Below are 8,832 nucleotides of genomic sequence, written 5' to 3'. Positions count from 1 at the left end.
CGCCGCCACTGCTCAGGCCCCCGCCACCGCATGTTTGCTGACATCGTCGCAACTCCCGCGGCTCCTCCTCGCTGCCGATGCGGGTTCGTCCGCCTTGTCATCATGCCCATCATCACTGTAACAACCGTCAACCGTCCAATTTGATACCATTTTAAGCGAACCGCCGGTCATTATCATTAACATGAGAGCTAATACACGCTTGCACCAAGAGCATGCCACGTGTTATCTTACATCTAAGTTATAAACAACTGACACGTCATTCGCCAAAAATAATATCAAATCCGGTAGTCCTGGTACGTGCTCCACCATATGTCCAAAATCATGCATACAAACGTATCATTTACAATCACATATATTGCCAATGAACCATAAAGAGCAATTTTTAAGCATTACAAGGTTTAACAAATAAACATTACAAGTTCAACATAGGAGGGTTCAAATCTAAAATTTAAGGTCAACAAAATAGAAGACTTGGGCTCAAAATTTAGCATTTAAGAGGGACATGAATTATAAAGTTTAATGTTTAATATGATATCTCCAAAAGAACGATTACGCTGCGGATAACTTAAAAACGTGATAAAATAATGGAGTCTTGCTCAAGGACACCATCAATGCCACATCGACCTACTCCTCACCCGCACCGGGATCAGTAGGGTAGAAGTGGCCAAACACAACTTCCAGCTCACCTGCAACTTAGTTTAAAAAACAACGTAGGTACTCGCAAAACTTAAGCAATTAATAACGAAGAAGTATGCAAATAAGGGCTCGCAAGATAAGCCTTTAGGGTTAAGTAAATTTGCAAAAGCATGAGCTCTCTAATCCAACATCTAGCTTTCTAGCATTTTAATTATCTTGCCCAAACCACCTCAAATTTTAGTTGATTGAATTACTATACAAATAAGGTGACATAAGGTAACATGAGCCATAACCAAGCATAAACGAAGAATTCATTGGATATTGAGATTGCTCATTACCGAGAGCGCGGCAATTTGAATTGATTAATTAACTTTGCAAGGGTGTACTTCTTTACCCATACGACACAAAGACCATACGATTCACCCAACCGATCACGTTGGGTAAGGGGCACTCGCATCAACCTTTTCCAACAAGTCTCAACCGTTGAATATCACGCCTAACTTGCGCGGAGAGTCACCTAGGTCCACCGGGGACACCCTAAGCCTCTCTACAAAGCCCTATGGCCACGCATCTAGGACCGTGCATCAAATATTAAAACTTAGAAGGTAATCGGCTCATCCGTACCATGATTGGATATGTGGTAGTGTGACACCCTAGGTGTCTAAAAGGCTAAACAGAGATCCATAACATGAAATCAGGCGCAAAAAAGAGCATGAAATGTATAAAACAACCTATCAAAATGTACCTTTCAAGCGGATGAATATGTGTATATGTATATATGCATATACATGTGAACCCTTGCAAACAAACCCTTGTAACTTTTAAAGTTGATCACAAATGAATAACTAAATCCAATCAAGTTAAGCGGGTCAAGGAATCATTCTTAGCTGCTTGCCTTGGTTTTCTTCCGGCTCGACAACGAACTCAACTCCCGACTCGGTTTCGACGGTCTCGGCAGGCTCAACGGGCTCGTTCTCCGACGTTTCGGTCACTATAATGCATGAATGAAATGCATGCATTAGCATGATGCTAATGATATGAGAATGATATGATATGAAATAAGGAATGAATATCACACTTAAACAAGAAAAGCATCACGAATACTAGAAAAAGGTTATCGCTTACTATGCTCTTAAACGTAAGGACCTAAAGCTAGGATTGCTCAAAATAATTCATCTAGCAAGCATAAATCAAGATTTAATTTTAGCATATAGGGAACATCATAAGAAACTCATGGGAGTTAGATATGCAGCAAAATCATTAGAATTACTTATGCAATTCATAATTTTAAGTTACTCTAAACAAGCTAAATCTTAAAAGATATGCAAAATATTTCCACAAATTCTCAGAAAATTACCAAAGAAAATTACGAGTCCGAGAGTGAGCAGCGTGAAGCTCAAGTTAATCTAACTGAAGTTGGTAAAGACCCAAACCAAAGTTCAGAAGAACCCCCACTAGCTTTGCCCAAGAAGGCAAGCCCCGGTGCATGATCCTAGTGTTTCAATTTATGCAACTACTGTTCCTTTTTACCTGTGCATTTAAGTTCATAGGAGTTGATTGGAACCCTAGCTGCATGATCCTAGGCACCTATGTAATCAATACTAGAACTGGAAGTTCGAGTAGATGCTCTGCTAATAGGGTCGGTAAAAGTCGAGTGGTTTCCTGCCACTCGCGAGAATTATAAGAGTTGAACAATTTACCACATACTATGCAACTATAAAATTGACGGGCGGGGCTGTGGTACGATGCTCATGGTTGAGGCCCCATCTGAGTAGAGAAAAATACTAACGCCGTAGTATGTGATAGTGGTGCTTAAGGTTTGAACGTACTAACCACATGTTGAAAATATGGTACTCCATAAGCTTAAGTACCTAATTGGCCCGGCAAGTGGACTTTACTCTCACCCTACTTGAACGAAGTTCACATGCGTATACACATGTGAGTGCATAGCGAGGCTGTGTAGTCGGGGAGGATGACCCTGATCCACAACCCGGAAAGAAAGAGGAAAAGTTGCTTGGGGTGACCCTTCGGTACTCCAGGCGTGTGTGTTAGGTTTACCTTGCAAGGTAAAGAAATTCGATTTGAATCGTCCATTTCTCGTGGTAATTGAGACTGCTTAATCCTTCTGCCACATAGAGTAACAAGAGCAACTATGATTATGATTGAACTTGTTGACTGATTAATTGTTTTCCACCATATTTGGTTAGATATAGATGTGCACTTAGAATGGTTAAATGAATTAGAATATTGAAAACTAAAATATGAAATTAAGGATTTATACTTTATTGCTTTTCAGCAAAAAGAAAACCTAGAGCCTTAGAGCCATGCATGTTTAGGAGTCGGTTTTACGTTCCAATAGTCGGGTAAGTCTGGCTGAGTACTAGTATACTCAGCCTTGCTTGTGGCATTATTTTCAGTTGTGTCTTTTGAAGAAATGATAGCTGGTTTGACTTGACCGTATACTTTGCCGTCGGATTGGTCCGTGGAGTGGGATCCGTCCCCGATCAACAAAGACTCTGCCGAGTGATGCTACGTATGAGCTTCATCATGGTATCCGAATCGACGATAGATGATCGTGTTTTCTTTTCGCTGCTTTTAAACTCTAAATAAAGTTTTTATATTTGAACTCTGAAGTACTCGTTTTATGAACTCGGCTTGTAATAAATATTGTCAGACTTGTGAGGTAAAAGTTATGGAATGTTGTAATTTCTGGATTTGCCTTCGTGCGAGTTAAGTGTACGCTTTGTTTCAATCGAAATATTAAGCGGTCGTATTGGGATTTACCCGACGGACTGTCAGATTACTCCGTTTGAAGTATACGGTAGCCGGTTCCTCTTTATGGATGATGGTCAGTACACTTGAACCAGATTAATTCGGGTGGTTCTGCCACAGATAGTACGATAAAATGCTCAAAACCGAGGTCATCCACGGACAGTCCTTAACCGATTTAAGCGGACTATGCCTCCGAGACTCCTTTCTTTAGGCCCTATATTCCATCCAAACCACAAAACTATTTTTCCAATGTCACACCCGATTTATAAGAACATAAATCGAGCAATCATATATGCGCCAGGATCAAGTCACGCATATATACAACAGATTATCAGGATATCACAACACATGTCACGAATAAAAACGTATAAATTGTAAAATGAATTTCTTTATTACAACTGAATCAAGAATCAGTTCAAGAAATGCGGAAGCGTAAAATAAATACGTGAGGAGTGGGGCGCCACAGGGACGTCAACTGGGAGACAATGCCTAGTAATCGTCGAGTCCGCCGATGTAGTCCTCCACGTCGCCTGGTACTGAGCAGCAATCGAAGATGTCCCAAAGAGAACAGAAGAGATGAAGAGGCAAGTGTGGCAGAACCAACCTGAATTATACCGGCTCAAGTACGCGAGTCCAATCCTGAGGGCTCCAACGTGCTTCAAACGGTATAATCCCTTGGCCTGTCGGGTAACGTCCCGATAAACCACCGATACACAGGATCAAATAAGGTTACCTCACACGAAGGTGAGTCCAGAGATACAATCACCATCATATTTTACATCACAAAGGATTACATGACAAGAGTTTCCAAAAGCAGTACGAAGTTTCAAATCTAGAGAAATCATTACAAACTGTTAAAGTTATAGTTTTTGGCAGCGGAAAATATACGCGATGATCTACAGCATGTCGTTAAGACGGATGTCATGCTAAGCCCGGGCACGACATCACTCGGTATCACCAATGTTGGTCGGGGACGGACCCCATTCCACGGACCAATCATCTGGGAGAGCATAGGGCCATGACAGGGAAAGAGTAGGGTCTTCAAGGGCTTTTCCCTGCAAAACATATAACTAGCAAGGCTGAGTATACTAATACTCAGCAAGGCTTACCCGGGATTGGGTATACTTAGCCCATAACTAGACTCAAGAAGGCATTGTAAAGGCTCTGGGTTTATTTTCAGCTGAAAAGTAACAAAGAGTATGAACTACTTTCAAGTTTTAGCTTTCCTCTTCTAGTTGAGTATTTATTCTAGATTAACACCTACACTAAGCAAGCAAGGTAGTGATTATCATCCATCAAGATTATCCATCATTAGTTACACTTTTTACTCAATGTGGTAAAAGGGATAAGTAGTCTCAAGCATCGTGAGAGGCGGACGATTCGAATCGAATTTTTAACCTTGCAAGGTAAACCTAACACACACGCTTGGGATTACCGGCAGGGCTTTCCAAAGCAACCGTTTACCTTTCATTCCGACTCGTGGGCAGGCCACCACAAGCGACTTGCAGGACCGTACGCACATCACTCGTGCAGGACATACGTCTGTAGCGCGACTACAAAACCCGTATTCCTGTCTGCCATGCAGAACGTACTCCCACAGGTCGGTGCGTGAAAAGAACCAAATAGATCGAGTGGTGGAAATATACCCACTTGCCGGGCCGATCGGTTACTAGGCTTACCGCTTTACCATATTTCGCGGCATGTGGCTAGTACTGTTCAAACGCTTAGCCACCACTACCACATAGATCGACCTTAACAACTTTTAACGAAACAGACAGGGTAACCTTCAGGTCATGATACAGCACATGACCCTGTCCGTCATCCTTAAAGTGGTTGCAGTAATGTAAACATGCAACTCCTATATCGCGCGAGTGACAGGAAATCACCCGACTTCTACCGGTCCTATTAGCGAAGCATCTAACCGATAAGGACTCGGAAGCATTACATTGGACTCCTAGGATTCATGCATCTAGGGTTTCACTTCAATTCCTAGACTTAATGCAAAATATAATATAGATAGACATAGATTGCAGTGTAAATAAAGTAGTGGGATATGTCCGGGGCTTGCCTTTACTGGTGGGTCTGAAGTCAGTAAGTCAACATCTTCCGAACTTTGGTTCGGGGCTTCAGTTAATCCCTTGGTGACGTTCACTTGGTCTTCAGAAACATCCTCCGTAGACTCTGGGGAGATCTCGTAGGTACCGTTGCCGAAGTAATCGTATCTACATGCAATGCGACATTACATTCAAAGCGTGCACATAAAACTACCTTACTTCACAATACAATTACAATCTAGCACTCATATAACATATTATTCACATAACAACCAAAAAGATCTAAACTAAACCTAGACAGAGCTTTAGGAGGACAACTAATTTGGATCGGCTACTTGTTGAAGATTACCACAGAGCCGATGGGAACAACATGGGTTTAGCCGATTGATGAGTGCATCGGGTTTCTAGACGATCGATGAAAGCATCGATTATTTCAGCAGAGGAATGATTCCTAAAGCAGTTGTGTCTTAACTGAGAGGTGCTTAAGTGTTATTCTAGATAACTACGTGTGGTTATATCGGCTCGATTACGTCAACACAATAATTGAGTGACGTATATCCGATCTTTCAATCGATAAATCGACTGATAGGAGTATGTAGATAAGGAAGCGGAAACTAAGGATCGATCGGCCGTGTTCGACCGATATAGAAAAGCAACTAAAATCGGCTTGGGTCAGCCGATGGCAAAAACCCTAAGATTGTGTGTGTCTCTTCGATACATCGACTCTGTGTAGTCGATGTAGGACAGAACAACAGACTTGTATCGGCAGTAGTCGATACTAGAAAGGTAACAATCGTATCAGCTAACCAGCCGATAGTAGAAGCATATCACAAGAAATGTATCGGCTGACAGCTGTTACGCAGAAATATTCTAAATTCAAAGGGAACAGATGCTTAGTGGCTGATCTGATAGCCAATACTGAAGCATAGTTGCAGAGAGGTATTGGCTAAGTAGCAGATACACACGGATTAGTAGGGATCTTTATACGAAGAGAACCCTAAGGAAACGACAATCAAGACAAGGACAAAGTCTTGAAGGCAGAGATATGAGCACTCGGGTGACAGGATTAACTAACTGTCACACATCTCCATTTAAAACATATATCCTATAATTATTTCCCAGCTATATCACATGCATACAATATAAAGCACAATAAAACATTCATTCCCTAATATTTGACCTAAACCACACATTAAAGATTTTCACTCAAGATCACAACATAAAACTTATAGGTTTTGACTTAGGGTTTCAAACGAAACTGATTTTACATTTTTATGAACTTCTTATGAAAATCTATGAAATGTAGAAGTTCATCGATTTGAAATACAGAAAGCTTTGGAAATTTTACAAGGAGCATCCTAGAACTTTCTAAAACGTAGCAATCAAGTCCCTAGTTCGGGAAAACCGATAACAGGATGTTAACGACGATATCCCGGCAAAGGAATCGCCGGCATTAAGAAGATTCAGAGAAACAGGGCAAACCTTGGTTATGGAAGAGAACGGACGGAAAGTGATTTTCCTTGGCGAACAAGATTGGCGATGGGAAGAGCTTGATGAGAGGGTTCACGAGCTTTCTTGAGGTGTTGTGGTCTTGCTCGGCGATCGACGAGAGAGAAAGATGCTGCTGGATATCGTGGACTCCTGGGATGAGACGATGGAGCCGAATGGGTTCGCTATACCGACTTCTCCGCGAACCCTAGGGTTTTTCTTGCTCACGAGCTGACCCGGCCACCGGTGGAACACTTCCGCTCGCACTCGCGAACATGCCGGTTCAGTTCCGCTCGGACTTCCGCATAGATCAAGAGAGCTTGCCGTACCTAGCTGCACCTAGTTCCTCCGAGCTCGTCGTACCAGGTCACTGCCTCCGCTTCGTCGCCTTTGCTTCGCCATCTTTCTTTCCGGCTCGCCGCTCCTCGTGCATCTCATGAGCGAATGAGCTCGCACCTTTCCTTTCAATTCGTCGGCCTTTGTCGGGCGTGCTCCATTGGTGGCAGTGCCCCAGACTGGCGACCGCCTCCTTCCCGTGCTTGCTCGCGTCGGCGCCGGCCTGAAGATTGGGTTCCCGTCCCTGAATAACAGCCGCCATCGCCACTCCTGCACCATTGCTGACAGCCTCACCGACACTTCCGCATACGTGTGCCTGCGCGTTCCCGTACCGCGAGCTCCGCGCTCAACTCGCGCAGACCATTCCACAACATGCCGTCGGCCCCGCATCCGCACACGCACGCTTGCACGTCGTCGTCCTGCTCGGCCACCTCTCCTGGCGCACGGCCCCTGCAAGCATCGCCCGTGTGCCGCTCACGCCTGCGCTAGTGCCTCTCCTTCCGCGCGCGCGCCTCCTCCAGCCCGCCGCCGGCGTTCTGCACAGCCCGCCGCCGGCGCTTCGTTCCATCCGCGCGCTTACGCCACTCCGCGCGCTACTGTTTGCTCCGGCTGCTCGCCTCCGTGCGAGTGCGGGTCTCGCACCTGCCGCACCCTCGCCGGCTCCCTGTGTCCGCGCTCCAACCGAGCCGCCTTACATCGCCGGGTTTCCCCTTTGCGCCTGCGCACGTCACTCGCCTGGCCACCATCCTGCGCGCGCCTACTCCTGGGCCAGTCTCCACCCGAGCCCCGCATCCTGGGCCTGCTGCTCGCCCGTTCCCGCCGTGCATCGCTGGCCTCCGCGCCAAGCCGCCCCGCGCCTGCATCGTTCGGGGCCGTGCGTTCGCCTGCCTCGGGCTGAGCCGCCACCACCTGGAGCCGCCTGCTCCCGCGGCCGGACGCCCTGCTCCGCTCGCCCCGCGCCGAGCCACTGCCTCCGCCCGCCGAGCTGCTCTGCTCCGCGCCGTCCAAGCGCCCTGCACCGGCTTGCCCACGCAGCCGCGCGCCACGCGCTCCGCCCAGCCGCCAGCGCCTACTGCCGCCCCGCCTGCGCGACGCCCGCGCGCGCGCGCGCCTGGGCTCTGCCGCGGCCCACCGGCCGAGCCGCCCGCTGCGGCTTCCGCCCCAGCGCGCCCTCTGCTGCCCGCGCCAGGAGCCGCGCCTGCTGGCCTGCGCAGCCGCACTCCACCCGCCTGCCTGTGTTGCTGCCTCTGTGGACTGGTTGGAGGGGAGAGTAGACGGGAGAGAGAGAGAAGAATAGATGCAGACGCCAGTGAAGGAGAAGGCCAAATAGGAGAAGAACAGAGAGAAAAGAAGGAGGATTAGATTTCCCCAAGGACTGATGCGTAATTTCAGAGAACTTCAGGGACCTATTTGCAAAACAAAAATTTCCCGTCAAACCAAAGCCCAAATGAAGGAATGCCCAAAATGAAAGTTGGAGAGTTTTTCAAACTCTACAACATTGCTTTAGGGCTTAAGTTCAAAAACTCAAAATTTACATTTTTACGCG

The sequence above is a fragment of the Panicum hallii genome, chromosome 2 (genome assembly GCF_002211085.1).
Source record: "Panicum hallii strain FIL2 chromosome 2, PHallii_v3.1, whole genome shotgun sequence".
NCBI lineage: Eukaryota > Viridiplantae > Streptophyta > Magnoliopsida > Poales > Poaceae > Panicum > Panicum hallii.
Note: the sequence above shows the minus strand (reverse complement) of the source record.